This window comes from Centrocercus urophasianus, unplaced genomic scaffold, assembly GCF_019232065.1.
Source record: "Centrocercus urophasianus isolate 14NV4802_14NV808 unplaced genomic scaffold, USGS_Curo_1.0 seq_14, whole genome shotgun sequence".
Classification (NCBI taxonomy): domain Eukaryota; kingdom Metazoa; phylum Chordata; class Aves; order Galliformes; family Phasianidae; genus Centrocercus; species Centrocercus urophasianus.
The window spans coordinates 45,628,237-45,649,111 of NW_024884586.1; the positions used below are offsets into that span (position 1 = coordinate 45,628,237).

The 20,875-nt window shown below is 43.7% G+C and overlaps 1 long non-coding RNA gene across 2 annotated transcripts in view; it reads right to left on the minus strand.

Moving 5' to 3' along the window:
• Nucleotides 1-6,181: 6,181 nt before the first annotated feature.
• The window catches only part of LOC122158300, a 57,461-nt gene continuing 42,767 nt past the window's right edge, over nucleotides 6,182-20,875 (minus strand). For both annotated transcript variants that reach the window (XR_006168201.1, XR_006168199.1), the window contains one exon: nucleotides 6,182-6,886. This is a non-coding gene — a long non-coding RNA (uncharacterized LOC122158300). The remainder of the gene's footprint in view (nucleotides 6,887-20,875) is intronic.

Consider the following 20,875-nt stretch of genomic DNA (forward strand, 5'->3'; position numbering starts at 1 on the left):
GAGAAAAATTTCCATGGGGATGCCTGTGCCGAACCCAATCTTTGGGCTTCAAGCAATCAAACAAGCATCACTGGGCAGCAAAGCACAACAAAAGCATCCCAGCAAGAAAAAAAGTGCTCGGGGAAGCCTTCTGGCACTGCAGCACCATAGAGGGCCTCAGGGTGTTCTGGGGCAGCTCACGCTGCAGGGGTGGCTAACAGAAGCCAACCATCCCATCCAACCTCTGGACCTGCTTACCACACCAGGATGCAATTTAGCACTGGATTCCATAGTTCTTGAGATGCCTGTGAGGCAGAGCAGAGGAGGGGCAGGGGGTTTCCCAATGCTAATTATCACACAGTCTTTAGCCAGAGTAGCACCTCCTGCCAAAGGATTAGGCAAAGCATTGTTTCTCCCTCAATAAATCTCTGCAACAAACACCTAATTCTCCAGGCACTGCATAGAAAAATTAATCCTGATCCCTCCCTTCCTTCTTTGTTCTCAGGCTAGGACGTTTCCCTGCATTGATCCCCCCAGACATAATAGTGATGTTCTAAGATGGGGAGGTGGAAATCAGAAGGGGACTGGGATGGGGACAGGAACCGTGCCCCTCCAGTGTACCCAGTCACATCTCAGCAGAGACCCAGGACTCCCCACTGTTTCTGTCTCCCTGGGTGCAGCAAGACAATGGGGAGGCTGCTTTCATCTCCAAGTGGTGTCATTGATGGCTCTTTGCTAATTAGCTGCTGAACGTGTTCTAATAGCTCAGAAATGCCTTCTGGCTGGATATAGCTGCTGTGGTGGGAATTTCAGCACAAGGAGAAATTCCTGGCTGGTCTCAGAGGAGCCTGAAAAGACGTTGTAAGATGTGATAGCAGGGTGAGGTGCTCCTGCTGGCCACCGGGATATTTCTGGCAGACCAGGCTCCTGGCAGGAGTTAGGAGCAGCATGTCAGGGCAGAGCCAAGTGCCTCTGTGCCCACGGGACTCAGGAACTTCCTTCATTACATCATCTTGTCAGCTCCTGGAGGGAAAGGGGACAGCAACAACCTCTGCCTTATCCATAACTCCCACTTTGAGGAGAAGACATGAACTCAGGCTGAGTTTTAATCAGAATAAAGGTGCAGTTCCACAATGTTTTCCCATTAAATGACTGCATTTTCCATTCCATCTAGCCTACTGCTGCATAATTGCTGATGGTTCTCCAAAGTTCCCAAATAAGTGTATCCTAACCCTAAGTGTATCCTCAAAGACACCATTTTTCATTCTGCTGCACTGCCTTCACCCCAGCCTTCCTGTTCTCATCCTGGACATAGCTCCATGGGGTGCTTCTGGCATTCCTGGACACATTTAGCTCCCAAAGCAGCAGGAGGTCACACCATTCTTGGCCAGAAGCATCCTGACATCATCATCAGGCGGTGTGGGACACCGCATCTTGGAACTGTGGCTTTTATGGAAATGCTTTATTAATAAGGCCCTAACCCTGCTCTGACATCACCATCTCATGCACCCTTGGAGACACACACGACACACAGCGATGCTGGAGTCAGCGCACACAGCCCTCCCTCGACAGCACCGGGGCTGTCAATCATTTCACACCTGCTAAGTGGTAGAGTGCTTCTCCCAATTTACTTATCCATCATTTTTATTGAGAAATCTCCTCTAGTCCCACACAGTTATATGAGTTAATGGAACGGTGATTAGGGGATTCTGCTGGAATGAGCTGTGATTTCAGGCATGCTGGTGCAAAGCCGGTATGACACTGTGTCGCTTCCAGCACAGCTGCTCTGAGCAGGATTTGTTCCTTCTGCTGTGAGTTTCTAATCATTTGCATACTCCTTTGCTTTGTTTTTATCATTTAAAAAATATATATAGTTATTATTTTTAAAGCCATCTGGACAATTATTTCTGGGTTGCTTAGCAGGGATATTACTGTGCCAGTCTGCTCGTACTGCAGAGCTTCTCTTTCCAATTAGCTCTTTTGGTGCCAGCTCGATCCCCGCAGAGCTGTGGGGCAGTCACTGCTGCTGACATCCCAGCAAAGGCAGCGAGCAAGCAGCCTCTCAGCCCATGGAAACACCGAGGCACAGAAACTGAGTCATTTGGAGCAATGCAAGGGGAAAATTCTTAAGGAAAGAAAAGTTCCCCACTGAGTCCTGTTTCTGTAGGTCCCAGAGCACTTCAGTGCCTTAAAACATGTATGAGAGCTTTCATATACCATCTTCTATTAAAAAATCATATATCCATGCTCCGTTTCTGAAGTTTAGAGATCTCCTGTGCTTCCTCTGCAAAGAAATGTCAGCATCATTCTTGGCCTAAACCTACACCAGGGAGGAGCAAGGGAGACCAAGAGGGGTCTGGGGGCGGATGCTGTGAAACTCCAGAGATGTCCTGCATTCAGCCATAGCGCATGAATCTGCAGTTGATGGGAAAGCTAAAGCAAGGTAAGCCTTAGCTAATGTACCAGATATTACAAATGTGTATGTTGAAAGGCACTGAGGGACATTCTCAGCTCATCAAACCTCGTGTTAATGGAAGCTCGATAAATGCGCACTCATCAAGAAGGGAATAGAGCATCACGCTGATGTCCTTAATCAGACACAACCCAGCAAAAATACTGGCAGCAAGGCACATCACATGTACATGTACTGTACAGAAAACAGAGTCATGGAATTGTTGGAGTTGGAAGAAACTCTTAAAGGCCATCTGGTCCAATGCCCCTGCAACAAGCAGTGACAGGTGCTCAGAGCCCCATCCAGCCTGACCTTGGGTGTCTGCAGGGGTGAGGCATCCACCACCTCTCTGGATAACCTGTTCTACCTACTGTTACTTTCAAATTGCAATCCCATCCCTCTGTCCTGTTTGAGGCTAGGATTTTGCCTTGGAAGTGACAAAGAAAACATCAGGATCCAGCAAGCAATCTGCAGGTCCCCTCCCATGCCCTCTCTGCCATCACATTGCCCTATCTCTGCTACAGCAGATATTCAAGCTGGCTATTCACCTACTTGTCTACAGAGAGAAGCCACACTTCAACAGTGAGCTCTTCCCATCCACTACAATCTCTCTCAAAAGCCTCAAACCATGATCTGCTTCTCCCTGTGTCTTTGACAGTCAAGTGTCTTGTTTAGCACGTAAGCATCACAAAGCTCCAGGAACCAAACTCTTTATAATGACAATTGATTAAACATTCAAGCTATATAAAGTACTGAAGTATTGTAAATACATTTTAAAGGAGGGGGAGGGAGGAGGGAGGGGAGAAATCTTTGAAATTCACTTTCAGCTTTCTTTTCAATTATTTATCACAGAATCTAAGCCCATTAAAGTCAGGCTTAATGGGCTTGTTTATATATTACAGAAAACATTCTGCTTTTAATTGCCTGCTGAAAAGCTCTTGCACTCTGTCTCAGCTCTGCAGGAGTACTTAACCGGAAGGCAGAAGCCCAGTGAGGCAGGCGGTGGGCAACCTCCCCCCCTGCACCCCATCCTGGGATGCGAGTGTGGATGAGACCCTTCCCAAGAGACCAATCTGTCCCTTCAGAGACCTTCTGCTGGTGAAAACAGCCAGCTCTCCTCCCTGGTTGGACACTACAGAAGGGGACCAGGTCGACTTGATGATAGTCCATCCCTTTTTGCTGTAGACCCATTACCTCCACAATATTGTATCCATAACTGTTCCCAAGGTGCAGAATTTCTTTGCTCATGGTTTTCCTTCCCAGCATTCCTCTTTTTTTCTGTCTCTTCACTTGCTGGAAATGATCAAAATTGTTTCCATGAGAACTGACACAATTGAAGTCTCATAGTTCTTAAAAGCTGGAGAACTCCCAGTCCCATGGCAGTACTCTTTGGTGGATCAGACCAGGATCAGGTGGATCAGATCTGTGCCCTGCTTAACCAGCTGCATTGGGCTTGCAGAGCTAGGCTGAAGGGCACAGCTGAAAAAGATGCATCCTTAAATAGGGAAATGAGAATATACCTCATCTTCAGCTTCTTCCCTGAGAACTGCAAAGAGAACAGGTTTCTCCTGCTGGCATACATCAGTGAGACTCTAGAAAAGCTTAAATACCTGTGTGGGTTGGGAACATTACTGCTGGGAGCTCTGAGCAAAGGAAGAAAAGAATGAAACTACAAGAAAAGGGAAAAGGGAAAAAGGGAAGGAGAAAGGAAAAACTATGAAACACACACAACCTGGGGCAGAAATAGTTCACATCCCCCCATAGGTTGTTCTGTGTGAGGACTACAAGTGAACATCAGCACTTCTGCACAGGCTGCATGGCTATTTCAGCCCTTACACTGTCTGGAGCACCTTCCCTGTGACCTCCCTTCAGATGGCAGCACTGATGAGAAGAGAGAGGGCTTCTTTCTGCAGATGGGTACCAAGCACAGGAACAGCGATCATCATCTATCATTACTGGTATTAAAATAATTTGGCCGTACAAAAACAAAAGCATACATCATGAGGAAAAAAAAAAAACAAAAAACCACCAACTTTGGCATTTCTTATTTTTAAATCCCTTCCAGCTCCAATGGCCAGTACAAAGATGGAGCAGCAAGTTCTCTGAACTCATTTTGGAGAAACAGTTCCAATTCCTTCGGAGGCTTGATCCTCAGGTACCTTCAGTTTGGAAGAAAAGAAGAGTTGATGTCATAATGACTTCTGAATTTTGTGCTGAAATTACATTTTTGGCGCCGTTAAATCCCACTGTGTGCTATGGAGGATATAATGTAATACTCATCAGAGGCAGGCAGTAGTGAGGTTTACTGGCACTAAAATCAATAGGCACTGAATAAAATGGCTCCAAATGATTTAGGATCATGCACACATCTTCTTTTTGTAAGCTTAAAACCATTTCGAGAGGCATTAATTCATTAAAGGCCTCTTGAAGAATGTCATCATACTGTGTAGTCTGGGCCTGTGCACATCAAGAGCATCATAGATTGTGGCTTTTATTAAGGAGGCTGGAGAATGTAATTCTTCCTGGAGTACAACAGGCTTTAAAACACAGCGCACTTTGAGATCAAAACAATGTTTATAGCAATGTAGTTACTAAATATTTTAACATGTACAATATAAAACATAATGCATCCTGGAATGTGTGCTTATGCTACTGAGGTAGCCTCAAGACTTGTCAGATCCATTACAAACCACCATGTAGAGTATTTTATTTGTTTCCATTTCCTCCTTTTCCTTTCTTTTTTTTCTTTATCGACTGTATGACATTATCATTTATTTTTATTTTTACCCAAAGCTCAATGCCTTTCCTCTCAAACATCTTGCAGAAATGCGATTCACATGGCTGCCCTTTGAATATGGGCAACTGTATTTTCACAACAACAATGAGGTCAAATCTCTTACTGAGAGATACAGTATGACTCCATAGTCTGTGAGTAACTGGAACCTCCATGATCACAGAATCATCATAAAGTTGAGTTGGAGGGGACCCTGAAAGGCCATCTGATCCACCTTCCCTGCAGTGAACGAGGACACCCACAGCTCCATCAGGTGCTCAGAGCCCCGTCCAGCCTGACCTTGGGTGTCTCCAGAGATGGGGCATCCACCACACTGCCTCACCCTACACAAGCTCACAGCTTGAAGTGTAACTGACACAGAAGACAAAAGCCAGAGCATTTCACTCCAGACATACTGGTTGATGGAATTCATGGAATCACAGAATAGCCCAAGTTCGGAGGGACTCAGAAGGATCGACTCCAACTTCTGGCTCCACAGAGGACCACCCAAAATCCAAACCCTGTATCTGAGAGCACTGTCCAAATGCTCTTTGAATACCAGCAGCTCAGGGGCATGCCCACAGCTCTGGGAAGCCTGTTCAATTCCCACTGCCCTCTGGTGATAAACCTTTCCCTAATACTCAACCTCTCTTCAGCCTTCTTTTCTCTGGGCTAACAAACCAAGAGACTTCAGGTAACTCAGTGATTCTAACATAGGCTGTGATCGTGGAGCCACTCTTAACACTGAATCTCCTGTTTCATTGCTTCAGAGCAGTGTGATGGGCTATGGTGCATGTGCTATGGGAGATGCACAGCAGATGCTACATGTACATGCTGTGCATGGTCCAGAGGAGCATGAGCAGCAGTGGCAGTGAGACCGCAGCCAGCCCTCCCTCCAGAGATGTGCCATTGCATCCCAGCAGCTTTCTGTGTAAGAAAGCCCTTTTGATTTAGGGGATCTCTTCCTGGGGGTAGGATTTCATGCACAGGAAGGGACAGCCTCATTCCTATCCCCTGCCTGCCAAACCACAACAGAGTAGCTGACCATTAGTTTAAACACTTAAAATCAGACCCTTTCTTCAAAACAGATGTGGCTTCCCAGTCTCAGAATTAGCTACAGGCAGCTCAGGGCTGTGAAGTGTTTGAAGTTCACAATGCTCTTGATACAGGGAGGGAGGGCTGCTTTCCTGGGGCTAAGTGCTGCGCTCGGCTGGGACACAGCTGGCTTTGAACCACCCTGGAAACATCCCATTCTTCAGCAGCTAACAGGATAGCTTAGGAAAACTGAGGGTGTGTATGCAGTTACTTACGGCTGTAAATAAAACATTACGGGGCATTGAATTACATTGGCTGCCTCCTTCCTGCCCAGCCCTGATGCAGAGGAATGATGGGCATGAGCACAGAGTGGTGTGGTCAGGCAAATCTGACAGCAGGCATGATTCTCCATGGTCAACCTGAGCTGGTTTTCAGGCTGGCTTTTTCCATTTGACTTCACAGAGGAGGTTATTCTGTTCCTCGACAGTTGGAAATTTGGCACAGGGACAACAAAATGAACTAGATTTGACCAGGGAGGGTGGGTAAAATTGGCATGTGCTATTTTATCCCCATATGTTTGACAGGATCTTCTCCTGAAGATTTTGACAGAAGTGGGATGGATTTTCCTCCTGCTGCTACATGGAGACCTAGGTTAAAAAAAAATAAATTAAAAATGGACACTTTATCTCAATTCCATTTTGCAAAGATATTTTCAAGGATCATTCTTTACTCTTCCTCACACCAAAACATACAAGAAACCTCCAAAGCTGACCCAAGAATACAAGAATACATCTTTACACTTGGTCCACTAAGGCCTGAGTTAGTTGGTCTTGCACCACATCCAGCCACCCCTGCAAGCAGCCTGACTGCAATGGCCAGGTCCTGCTGCCTTTGCAAGGAGTGAAGGATCCACACAGAAGCACAGGGAATGTGAACAGAGAATCACAGCCATAGTATATCCTGAGTTGGAAGGGACCCATTGAGGATTACTGAGTGCAACTCCTGGCTGCACACAGGACCACCATATGACTAAGAATGTTGCCCAGATGCTTCTTGAACTCTTGCAACCTTGGCACAGTGACCACTGCGGTGGGAAACCTGTTCAATGTTCCACCACCCTCTGATGAAGAGCCTTTTTTTACCCAACCTGAAAGAGGAATCACAACTGAAGAATCTTGCAGGTGAAGGAGTGGCAGTGAGAAGAAAAGCTGGTTATCTTTGTGAGAAATTTCTGGGCATATTCCAGCAACTGAAGTTCAAAGAAAATTACATTATTTGAGAAAGCTTTGAAAATATTCATTGAAAGTTACAAAAAAAACTGCTACTCAAATTCCAGGGCTTTCCCTCCATTAATTGGAATGCAAAACAGGTATCACCTGTCCTGATTTTTCCACCATTTTTACCTGTTAGCAAAAGAACATCCTCCATGGAATAAGCTTCAACATATCCACAACCAAAGAAGAGTTGAAACTTTGGGATTTATTTCATAAATATTAATATTTACATATCTAATATAATCCCTTTTTACAGAGTTTATATTCAGGTGCCTGAAAAACAGAAACATTCTGAGGCAGAAAAGCACCACTGTTTCCTTTTCATATCAGTGTGATATGGGACTGCACTGTGTTCCCATGGGGTGGAAGCTCCCAGTTTCCATCACATTCAACAGAAGACACAGAGTGTTCTGCTGAAATTAAAAATCATTCCATAGGTTGGGTGCATGGTGGGGTGGGCTGGTACGGAGGTCTGCAGGATAATGGCTGGTGACATGCAGCTGTTCAAGATGCTGAAATAGAAGGGTACTCTACAGAAGTGCTTTAGTCATCCTTAGTGCACCTCCTTCCCATGCATCAAAGAGGCTGGGGCTCATCTTCTTGGAAATGGATGGTGTTTGGGTGCTGAATATTTGCTGTGTGATGACAGGTTCATCACTGACAGGGACAGCCTTTGGGTGGAGCATCACAGCAGGGCGGATGCAGGGGAAGACCTGTTCTGCCATTCCCTGGTATGCGCGGGCTCTACCTGGCCAAGGTGGGAAGGTATCTTCCTGGCATCACTGCAGCATTCATATGGCAGTGGTGGGATGCTCTGACAAACCGCATGGAGCTAGGAAACTGAGGAATGTGTTTTAACTTCTCTCACTGCAGGTTTTCAGAGTGCTGCCCAGGATGATACATGCAACAAAGCATCTGTTTTAGGAACATTTTCCTCTGGGTGTTTATCCCAGCCATCAGCTGACCTTTAAACCAGCCCTAATTCAGGATCCTGCCTGCAACTGCCTATGATCCATGTCTGCTGCCTCCCAGGCCTGGAGCATCCCTATGAGCATAGCTAGATCTTAAGCACAGGTTAAATCCCAGGGAGCATCAGTACAAGCAAGCATCAGCTCTGCTGTTCGGGATGCTCCTTGTGGAAAAGAAACCATGCCACAGTGTGTCATCCCATCTCCAGGGAAATGCAAAGCAATCAAGCCATTAAGGATATATTTCAATCTCTTCATAGCAGGTGTGAGACACCATTCTCCGGCTGCTGACAGGAAATGTGTGTGCAATTCTCCGAGGTACCAGGCTCAGAACGTGCTTCTTAAGGGTTTTGCTGCTTAAAAAATCCTGCAAAGTGCAAATGGCTCTCATAAAATCAGATAGTAAATTGTCTTCTCTGTTTGTCCTGAAAGTGCTCAGCCAGCTGGGTCTTTACTGCACATCGGTGCCACTCAGGCAGCACAGTGCAGGACCGTGCCAAAACCATGTGTGGAGCATCAAATCTGGGTTCAGAGTTCATCTTGGGAGGCTGTTTCAAAGGAAAAACTGAGTTCAAAGTCCTGTGGTCTTGAGAATAAATGAAAAGAAGAAATCAGCATTTCCACAGAGGCTATGTAGCAGCTTCCCTTCACCTTCCTCTGCCATCCTGCCATGGGATGAACCAGCACAGCATAAACCAGCAGGCATAAACCAACAAGCCTCCCAGTCAGGTAGGCACTGCAGCACTCCCTTCTGCCATTCAGCATAGGGGGAAAAAAAAAAAAAAAAGAAAACTCAGGCAGTGCTAAGGAGGATTTTAAAGCCTATTTGCCCTCCTGGTCCCAGAATAAAAGTAATTACATGACAAAAGCTCCAAAGAGGGACCCAGCGGATTTCTGTAGGGTCACTGTGGAAGAGGGGCTTTGGCCACGTGCTGTCCAAGTTGGCCCCAAGCTCTGCTCCTCTCAAAAAGCATTGACGGCCATGGTGGGACCCTGGTGGGGGCACATCCCCATCTATAGGGGCTGTCAGCACCGGTGATGGAGGTGCTTTTTTAGGGAGCAACGATCAAGGAGCTGGCCCCACAAGAGCATCTGTTGAAGCCTTGGACATATGGAGCTTTTATTCCTCCTTGTGGAGGCACGAGCGCTTTCCCCACCTTCTGCCATCCCCCCATTGTGCAAGGGGCTGTGAGAGGCTCCGGGGACAGCTGCTGCCTCAAAGCTGCCTCCTTGGGGGATGCCACAAAGGGCCCTGTCCCCATGTCCCCTGCCTGAGTCACTCCCATCAATCAGAGGGGCACGGCGAGCCGGGGGGTTGCTGACACTTTGCCTCTGGTTACCAAGGGACATGGAGGGATAACGTATTTTTCTTATTTTTTCTTTTGTAAAAGGGAAAATAGAATGTTCAGAAAAAAAAAAGAAAAAAAAAAAGCTGGTAGGCTGCATCTTCTGTGAAAGGGAAAACCATCCTCTGAATTTCTGTGAATTTTGAAAGATGGATATTTAAAGATGTGGAGGAAAAAAGTAGTCATTCAGAGCTAATTATACAGCTGTTGAAAAGCCCAGTAAATATGTTACTCAGGGATATATAATACCTTTGATGTAGTTGTAATCCGACTGAAGTTATTAAAGGTTTTCACAGCTGCAAAGCAATCCAGCTTAGGAAGGTTTTTTTTTTTTATCTTTTTTTTTTTCTTCTTTTTTTTTTTTTGTAATTTGCAGAAGCAGAAAAGAAACTGTGCTGCCAAAGCAAAATGAAGATCCTCGTATAAACATGGTAGCACAGCCTAAGAAAAATTACACCAATGCTGAATAGCATTAACCTGTCCCAAAGCTTAAAAAGAGTTTACAGGATAACAAACAGCACCAGTAACTCCAAAGGGGCTAAATTTCAGAAAGGCTCTTCTTTAAAACAATTAAAGCTTTAAATAAAAGTGTAACTTTGCAGTTGGGAATTTCCTATTCCCTTCAAACCCACAAGGAGTGTAAGCTATAAATGCTCTGAAAGAAAAAATACATAGTGGGGCATGAAATACAGGAGGCTGCTAGTAAAACTCCAACACGTTCATTTAAATTGATCATGGAAGCAATAATATCACTGGGCTTTGTAAATGGATGGGTTAAGAGCCGAAACTTTATTGCTGTTTTCATTCCCCAGGGCCCTGTGGTAAAAACAAGTCTCCGCACAAGATCTCCAGGCACTGAATGAATTATTCACTCAGTTATGGGTCATTAAACGAGGCTGAGCAAGGGCCAGTGTCCATTATTACATTGTGGTGTATGAAAGAAAGACTCATTTTTGTGGAGATTGGCATGGGCATACTCTCAGCATCCTCAGTCATTTCTGCCATGGCTTCTTCTGAACTTCTCTGGCAGAACAGGGAGCTATAAAACAGCAGCACAGCTGCACTAAATAGAGCAAAGGAGGTTTGAGGTTAAAACCACAGGTGAAGACAGGAAATGCTAAGTGCATTCAGATGCTAATTGCAAAAATGTCTACGGCAGTTCAAGCTGTTACTGTCCTGCAGCTGCTTTTTGTCACCCTCCAGCTGAAGGCTGCGTCCTCCAATGTGTTCTTGATTTTGTTTTAGAGAAATCTGCTCAGGGTTTTAGTCACAGAATCACAGAATGGCTGAAATTGGACCTCTTGGAGGTCACCTGGCCCAATTTCCATGATCAAACAAGGACACCTAGAGCAGATTGCCTAGGACCAAGTCACCTTTAGCAACATTTGACAGGACGAGATCATCTCAGTAGTTTTGGCTTCAAACCTTAATGATTTTATGATGATTCTATGATTAGTTTTTAAAATAATTTCTAAGCCAATTTCAAAATAGATTAAAGTAAAGCTTCCTCTGAGAATGAGGTTTCCCCGTACAACCCATCACTGTCCACTAATGAAGGTGGGGTAACTGCTCTGCTCTGTCCAAAAGTTCTGAAATACAATTTTGCCTTTGCTCTCATTTTTGCCTTGAAAAGAAGAGCCTTTTTAGGAGGTCAGGAAAGGAGTGAAGTTGCTGTTATCTAAGTAGTCCATGTTTGTGGTGAGAGACAGCATCCTTTACATACGCTGATCTCTGGGACTGGCAAGCCAGAGTAGCCCCTAATCCAGCACTATCTTGTATGATCAGAGACAGATTTGTCAATGTGTCTTGTTTGCACACTGTCTCCAGAGGGATGATACAGCCAGACTTTTACATTAAAAAGGACAAAATTCAGTTCAAACTTTGGGGCCTTTTCAATCCAATAAATGGCTGGATTTTTGCTGACCTAGGCATTTTGGTAATTATCTTGATTTCTTCGTGTTGTTTTAGTAGGAAAAAGAAACCTCTAACATTTTTAATTGACATTTAGTAAGTGAAAAATGATGGCTTTTCAGTTGAAATGACCTTATGCTTAGAAATTCGAAAGAAAAACACTTTGCAAATCCTCAAAAACAAACCAAAAAGGCAGGGAGTCCTGACTGCTTTCCTCCTACTCTTTCAGAGCTGTCTGAAAAGCAATAGGGAAAAAGGGGGGGAAAAGAAAAAAAGAAAAGGTTATTATCATGGCCATGTCTTGCTGCTTACTCAAGCAAAATTCCCACTAGTTCAAATCTCAAGGCCTCCTTTTAGTTTTCAATCAGACAAAGAGGCATCCACTGAACTTAATGAGAAAGCATCCAAGGTATGAGTAAAAATTGAGAAAGGACTTCAGGATTTATGTTAACGACTTGAAAAGACTGTATCCTGAGCAAGGAGGGATTTCTAATGAAATGTAAGCTCAAGACATAGTAAGTGCAATTTAGTTTGTAATATTGGTTTTCTCAGTCTTACTTTTTATAATATTGTTGAGGTTGACAAACACAACTGGTCTCGAGGGGTGAGGAGGGAATAGCTATTCTCAAATACAGCTTTTGATTCTTGAGCCCTCAGTTCAAGCCCTTAAGGACACTAATTATCCAAAGCTGTTATCATCTGACAGCTGTCTATGGCCTCTGTGAAGTGAGGTGGTGGAGACAGCAGTGGTCCCAGTAGGCGAGTGTCAGCACCATGTAAACATGTCCACTGTTTGCCTGGTAGTTTTGTTGGCAGCTTCAGAAAACCAGCTCAACCATTTATGGAAACAAACTTGTCTTCCTCTTAGCAGGAAACATTTCTTTTCAGTTCTAAGAGAAAGGGGTGAATCACTGATCAGAATGTTCTTCCAGTGATAGTGCTGGTAGATCACTGAAGAGCACATCCCACTGATGTTAACACTGCAGGGCAGCTTTAGTGATATCTGCACTCCAGAAATGTCACTTGGACACACTTCAGGGACATTGAGTTCAGGCAGGAAGGTTAATTCTCAAATCAGCACACTAAGGGGCGATGGGTGGAGATGGGGTTGCAGACCCATTATGTTCACCTGAGCCTTTGTGTAGGACACTGACCCATTTAGCCTGCTGTGTCTCAATTAGCTAATAGTCAGGTACACAGCTCAAAAGGCATGCAACAAATTTTATTCTCCTTCTTGTCACTCCTGCTAAAATATAGAAGCTTTGTCCTGCAATTGATAGGGAATATCATGGTCCTACCACCAGGCGCCAGTTTCAGAGAGAAAGAAGCTGCAAGTATTGCTGCATTTTAACCACTCATTGCCAAAATTACTCTACATATCCCTTTTCATACTTCATGATCAGCTAGAAATAGATTGAGCAGACTTCCCTACACCAAAGCTGGTGTAGGGTGGTAAGGCCCTGGCACAGCTGCCCAGAAAAGCTGTGGATGCCCCATCCCTGGAGGCATTTAAGGCCAGGTTGGACGGGGCCCTGGGCAGCCTGATCTGATGGAGGGCAACCAATGCACAGCAGAAAGGTTGGAATGAGATGATCTTTAAGATCCCTTCCAATGCAAGTCATTTTATGATTAGCTCTGTGTATGTTCATGTGGATGTAAATGTCTCCTGCTCCAGCTCAGCAAGAGCACAATGGTAGATGAGGCTGCTTGCTCAATGTCACCAAGTGCTTGGCCTTCCCTGAAGAGACAATGGGCTGGACATGATATTACCAGAATCTTGCAGGACCATCTCCTCTCCAACCAGGCAACTCTGAGACTGTTGAACACCACAAGCAGGCAGAATGAGATTTAATCCTACAGATACCCACTCAAAAAGATAACATCGATAGGTTGCCTATATAAAATAACTGAAAATTAGAGCTGGAATTAATTTAGGTTGTGAAAATCTTTTTGTCGATAGCCCCAGCATTAGGAAATGACCCTCTCTCAGTTGATGGATCATTCAGACGCTGTAACAGTGTAGAGCATATGCAGCTAGTTAAATGACAGAAAATCAAGCAGGAGTGAAACAATGAATAATAATAAGTATGCTACTGCCTCCTCTCTCTGTAACACCTCTCCCACTTAATTAGATAGAATTTCACTCCTCTGAATATGACAAACTGGGCAAAAATTCCTGGCATAACTCAGTTCATCCCACTAGCTGTGATGAGTAACTAAAGGAAATAAAATTTGCTTCTTTTCTAGAACTTACATTGCTGAAGTAATACTCAAGAAAGGGGGCAAGAAAAGAACATTGTGTAATACAGAATGATTTATATGCATGTCTTGAGCAGATAATTCAGACTGAATGATGCTTAAAAAGCTATTATAGACTTGCTTCCAGCAAAGAAATAGCCTGTAACTGCCATTAAATGTCTGCCCAGGGCACTTCAGTGAGTTTGGGATTCTCTTTCTAGATTAGCCGGGGAAAATAGCTGAAGTTTTTGATAATGCAACCTTCTTTTTCTGATGGTGTTGGAACAACTGTGTGCTGTTCGCAGGAGGCTGATGGAGATAATTAAACACGTAATTTTAAACATGCAGTTGTTTAAAAATGATTAACTCTATTGCACACTGCAAGGCTGGGAGATCTTCCATTAGGCCAATTGGCTGCCATATATTTTTTAGATCCATGCTGAATCACAAGTGATGGGCAAAGTCTTTCTGCCAGGGACTCTTGATCAACCCATTTATCATGAGAAGAAATGATTGGGATTTCTTCTTTCCAGTCAGAAAATGCTGATTCAGGGACACAAACTCTTTTTGACAGGAACCCATTGGAGAGTCCTGCTGGAAAATGCCTGTGAGCTGCAGGAGAGCCCTGCACAGAGACCCAAAGAGAAATGAGCACAAGGACAGGCACTTGCTGTTCTCACATCTGTGTGGCCATAGTTCTCAGCCATCACACCACCCATTTAAGAAGGTATTTTTCACTCCATTTTGACCGGCTAATTCTTTCTGAAGGAGCAGACATCACTGCTAGTCATAAAGACTGATGGAGCACACAGCCCAACCTAACTGATAAAGACCAAAATTATGCTGCTGCACTGAGATCCATCACAAACCTATCATGAATTTTATTTCTGCATAGGAGGAGAAAATACTGAAGCCCCAAAAAAGGTCCCATGGTGTGAGAACATCATTTTCCACTCAGCTCAGATGAGGATTTTTTAAAAGCCAGCTTCATCCTTGTCAGACATGGGCACTGCAACAAGCATAAGATGTTCATTATTAACACCCCAAAGTACAAAAACTCAAGAGATGTGGTGGAGGGGCTCCTGTCAAATATGAAAAACAGGATAGCACAAAGCAATAGCCAAAGGAAACATCATAAATTGGAACACTGACATATAAAATGTATAGTGCAGGTGTTATTCAGAGACACCACTTAAAAAGGCCCTGTAAAAGCTCAGGCACAATATTTTTTTACACCTGAAGAGTGGCATACTCCATTTTTCCCTTCCAGTTTTAACACTTGGACTTAGCTTAGGTAACATTTGGACGAGTGAAACTGGAAGGGAAACTGCAGGCTTGCTCTGAAAAGCCCAAGATGCAGAAGAAGACGTACATAGGATTTCTCAGGCATTTTTCCTTCCATCAGTTTGAGCTCATGCCAGGAAAAGAAAAATAATTGGGGGGAGAGAGGTAGGGAGGAAGGAAATTTCCAAAGCAAGGCAAAGGAACAGCTGTGTTTAACTGTTGGCTTCAGTCTCCAGCTCCATTTCCTTGCACACATTTAAAGGAATATCTGTGTTTAGTCTAATGGAAAGCGTCTGTCTGAAGGTGCTCACTACTGCTATGAACAGTTTCACAGACACTGTGCTCAGTCCCATCTGGCTGGGTTGTTGCTGATGTCATTCCACACAGTGCTGACCAAATCACTGTTAACAGTTGTTTTTTCTCTAGTAGCTCTTCCTCCATTTCAAGGAAACACGGGTCAGCAAATAGCAAATGCCTGCCCTATGCTTTGCTACAGAGCAGTTTTCCAGATTTATCCACCCCATTTGGAAGGGAAAGCTTATTACCCTGATCAGGGGAAACTGCCATCCATAGGCAGGGTCAGAGAAAAGTTAAGAACCACAAGCCAAGGACATTCAGCTTTAAGCACTTTGCAGACAGATGCTTTGTGCATAAGACTGAGTTTGCACAAGCTGGTAGGGGTCAAGGAAGAGAGAAGAATAAGAAGTAGGAGGAGGATAGTGCTGTAAAACTTTAAGGACACTGACAAAAAGTTAGTCCTTCTGTCACCAAAATAAAATACTTTCTAGTCTCCCTCACGGGTTGCTTGTATTCTGGTTCAATAAATAACCTGTAGCAAAGGTAGATGCTATTTATGCATCTTTCCTTCACCACCTTTTTGAAGGCACAGACTGCTGACAGCTGCCTGGGACCAGACACCTACTATTGCTTCCACAATGCTGTTTAGTACACTTGAGCCTGTATTTTGAATTTTGGGAGTTCCCAAGATACCTGGAGCTGCCATTGCCACAGATGGTCTGGAGCCCTGGGTACCGGGCTGCTGGCACAGCCCAGGGGCTGGATGGTGCAACACCTGACAGCATTGACCTTTGCACCAATGTAGTTCTACAGAAGCCCTTTGGCTTACAGATGCCATATAATGGTTGCCCTAAACTCAACATGGGGGGAGAGGGGTGAAGGCTGAAGCTCTGACATGGGTCAGAGCTACTCCTCAACATGGCACCATCCTGGCTTGTGGGGAAAGAAATCAGCAAAAGCAAGAAGGATTCCTTAGCTCAAAAAAAAATATGCAGAAAGCAGTGAATTACTGCCTGGCTCTTTAATTCCTTTCACAGGGTTGCCTGCTCTGGCTAAAAGTTTTTGTAGAAAAGGTCATCCATGAAGTCCACCACCCATGCTGAGCCTGGATGTGCTGCACTCCACTGGAGCAAGGCTGCAGTGGTGACCCCCAGGGCACTTCTGGGAAAAGGAGATGTGTATCTCAAAAGCTTAACGCCTAAAAGACATTTCAAAACAAACACTGGCATCAAAAGGCTTCCAGATTTATCCACCCCATTCTCAAAGGCTTTCTGCCCATCCTGAAAGAGCACACAGCAGACAAGCCCCTGTAGGTGAAGCAGAGGGGAGCAGGAGGTGGCAGCTGGGTGACAAAGCGGTCGCAAAGCAGTGCCTGCTGCCACAAGCATTACTGTGCACTGTCCTTGACTCCACTGAGAAATCAGCCGTGGTGAGAAAGGATCTTCTAGATCCTGCTGAAGATCAAATCCTGCAAGGCTGTCTGCAGACAAGCATTGCATACCTCTGTGAAGGGGAATTTCTTCTCTGAATAAATGGCTGGAGGCTGCTGTTACTACCCCAGGGTATTGCTAAATTCTGCACTGATGAAAAGATTTCAGCAGGCTGACAACTAGGAAAAAAATGAGAGCTGCGTGCTTGGCAAATCCACCCAAAGTTGGACGATTTGAGATGACTTTATCCTCATATACTTATTATCACTGGTCTTTTATCTTTTGAAGCTCCCGAGCGACGTTTGAGCTGTTTCTTACAAGGCCTGCTCCCTTTCTCACTGCAGGTACTTTGTAGAAGTTTCTTCCAGTTGCTTTCACTGTTGTTTTTACATCCTTTTAACCTTTTTAAAAAATCACTGTTATGAAAGATTGTTGTAGACACCCTCAGCTGTTTTTATAAAATATGCTAATCTCTCCATCTACCACCTTGCCTTGTTTTTAATAGAGAAATCATCTTCCATTAATATTACATTAAAAACACTGTTTCATTACATCAAGGGCTGAACTCTGCTTTCAGAAGTCTGCACACAAAACTGCAGAAAGGAATGGCGTTTCCATACAGGAATCCAACGGCAACATCTGGTCCCAGATGTTTTATTTATTTGTAATTTAACATAGAATTACACAATATTCATCATTTTGCTGCTTTCCATTTCAATGTATGTTATTTGTACGAGTTGAAGAGGCTGCCTGAATGCATTTTTAGTGCTCAAACAAGGAGAATTCAGTACGGTAAAGCAAAGCCACATGTACTTCTTCATGAGGAACTGCACACTTTTAAACAGCAAGAGATGCTGACATACCTTAACTAAAGCATTCAACATTACTTGATTTTGCTAATTTAATGCAATTAAGGTTCCTCCACTCCCCTCACCCCGTTCATCTAAACTGAACCCCTCATGCCTGTAAAGGTAATTCTCCCCATAAAACAGAAATCATTGTTAATATTTGCAAATCTTATCACTGGAATAGAAATGGTGACCTGTGGGACTGTCCCACTTTTCAAGCAATTGAAGCATTAAGACATAATTTATGCACTTGAGAAGAAATTTCCATATCACAGAGATTGCTTCATTCCTTGTTATGACTTATGAAGGGTGTTACTAGTAAGTGAAACCACAGAGGTCTGTATTACATAAGAACTTGTTTTGACATGTATAGTGCATCTTCTTTATGCTGATAGTCCAAATGTACTATTTCAATGCAGCTAAACATTATTTCAAGGTTGCCCTGACCAAAACCTAAAAGCTAAAGGAAGGTTACAGGACTTTTGTTTCATTATGCATCAAAATCCCAGACAGCTGTGGCACTTTGGACAAGTGGTCTGTGACGCACCATGATATTTCTTTGTTTTGTTTTTCTGTTTTCTGAATATTTACATGGAAGGTATGAATATTTACTGGGGAAGGGAAGGAACGGAAAGAGTGAGGAAGGGAGGGAAGAAGGGAAAAGGGGAGAGAGAAAGGGAAGGAAGGGAGAGAGCAGGAGGTTAGGAATGCAGGAAAGTAGGAAGGAAGGAAAGAACAAATGAAGGAAGTAGCTGAGGGCTGCACCACTAGACCATCACTGCGCCAATAGTGTCTCACTATGGGTAGCTTCCCTGAGACATTTCTCTGGGCCCTGCCCTCACTCTCCATCACATTCACATCAAGCAGGACTCCTCATCTCTTCTGTGCTCGTTGGCTCCATACTAAGTTACTGCAGGGGAATTAAACCATACTAAACAAAACAGAAAAGTATGGATTCCTCTGAAATTCCTCCCTTTAACACGTTACATGCTTTGAAGCCTTATCTGACATGTACTGTTAGAACTCTGGATAGTTGTCTTTGCTACAGGCTTGATCTAAGTCCACTCATAGGCAAGTGCTTGTTCCACTGCCAAACAGTGCACTTTATAGACGTGTGAGAGGGTTTACTTAATTAGAGCCTATAATATATCCCACAAAGACAGTCATCAAAATAGCAGCTCACAATCCCCTGCATAGTAACTTTTCCTATGAATCAAAAATAAATTATTCCTTTTTCTTCCTTGTAGAAGAGCGTTGCTGAAAACAAGCTACTAAATTTTGCTTTTAGGGCTCTCAAAAGCCTAAGTGAGATATATTAGCTGTCTGAGGACAGAGAACTTTCTATTCTTGGTGGAATTCTTGTTGGTTTAATTGGGCTTTGTAGAAAAAATAATGTTATTTTAGAGGAACAACTATAGAGTATGAGTGTGAGATTTTTATGCACCCAATTGCTGGTGTACTAAAAGTCTGCTGTAGAATTAACCTTACATGTATTTATTATTTTCTGTTATGTGTATAAACAGCATTTGTATATTTAAAAAATATGCACAATATTACTTTTACACAGATGTAACAAGCCAACCAGAATACCAGCGTTTGTGCTGTTGCTGAATATTATAGTCTGGGCAGTTGCAGGGAAGTTTTTAACCATTTCCCAACAAGCCAGGCTTCAAAGAAGTGCTTACTGAATGTCCCACATTCCCATTTTCAGAGATCTTCCTGGGTTCAGGCTGCATGAAGCATTAGCAACCCTCTGACAGCCACCTGTAAGTGTAGTCTCCATGAGAAGATCAGTGATGCAGAATCGAAAGGCAAACCTGGAGCTGGACTCAAATGATCCTTGTGGTCCCTTGCAACTTGGGTTATTCTATGATTCCATGAATTTGTAATTTCATCAGACAAAGCAGCACTGCATTTTCCATCTTCTTGACCTTGTGGTTTCAAGAGGGATCTATACCACTGTTGAAACTATATAACTTTCCACCCCTTTCTTGCCAGCTGCTCTGCTATTGTCTTTTTCTTACCAGAATAAGTAACTTCCACTTTATAACAAGCCAAATCCCCATTAAAAGCATGAACTGATCAATGTGAAGTAATTTAAGGAAGCTATTGCGAGGAAGACATTACAAATTATACCTTTTACATTGGCTGAACAAACCTTTCAATGGGCATCACAATGAACGTCAGGTTCTTTCCCTTGCTTTAGATGTAGAGGAAAGAAAAGAACAATCACACAGTGTTAAGAAAAGCAACCTGGCAAGGAATCATGGTATCTTGTGCTCTTGTGTAACGTCTAAGTGTTTTCAGCAGACTACAGTTGAACCTGCCCAAGTAAATCAGAGCTATGAGTATGGATTCCTCTGTCAGCATAAGCTTTTCATTCACACCTTACTACAGCTCTTGACAGCTGTGGCTTCCTTGTCAGATTAAATGTATCAGGCCTCTGCATCTAATTTCAAACCAAGTAAGAAAGAAAATCTTATTAAAAACACGCAAAGGTAGGAGTGTGGGGAATGATGAACACAGACCAATACAAGTAGCCATGTGCTCCGGGAATGCAGTAAGTTCTTATGTCATATGTAGCTAATAGTTTTTATGGTACTTTTCTGTGGCTGCGTCTAATACAATCTCAGTATTTTCTAAACACTCAGAGACTGTTCACTCTGCAAGAAATTCAAACCTGAAACCTATGGGAAAATGCAGAAGATGTGGGGCCCTTCTTCTCAGCCTGTGACAAAGTAAGGATATCCCAGCTGGCACCGGTAGGTGATGACACCTCTCGCAGCCTTGCATGTCTGGCTTTGAAGCTGACTTATGGAGCTGAGCACTCTTACTGCTCAGTACTCTGTAACACAGCAAGGATTAAGTGTTGTTTCCACCTGACAAAAGCAACAAAAATCTTGGAACAAACCAAATGAGCTATCAAAAATTTGCTCAAGTCTCCACTGTTGCGAAGGAGACGCTCCCATCTCACCATCTGCTTGGCAGAGACCAAACTCTTCATAGAGATCTATTTAACACAATGCCTACTCTTTATACA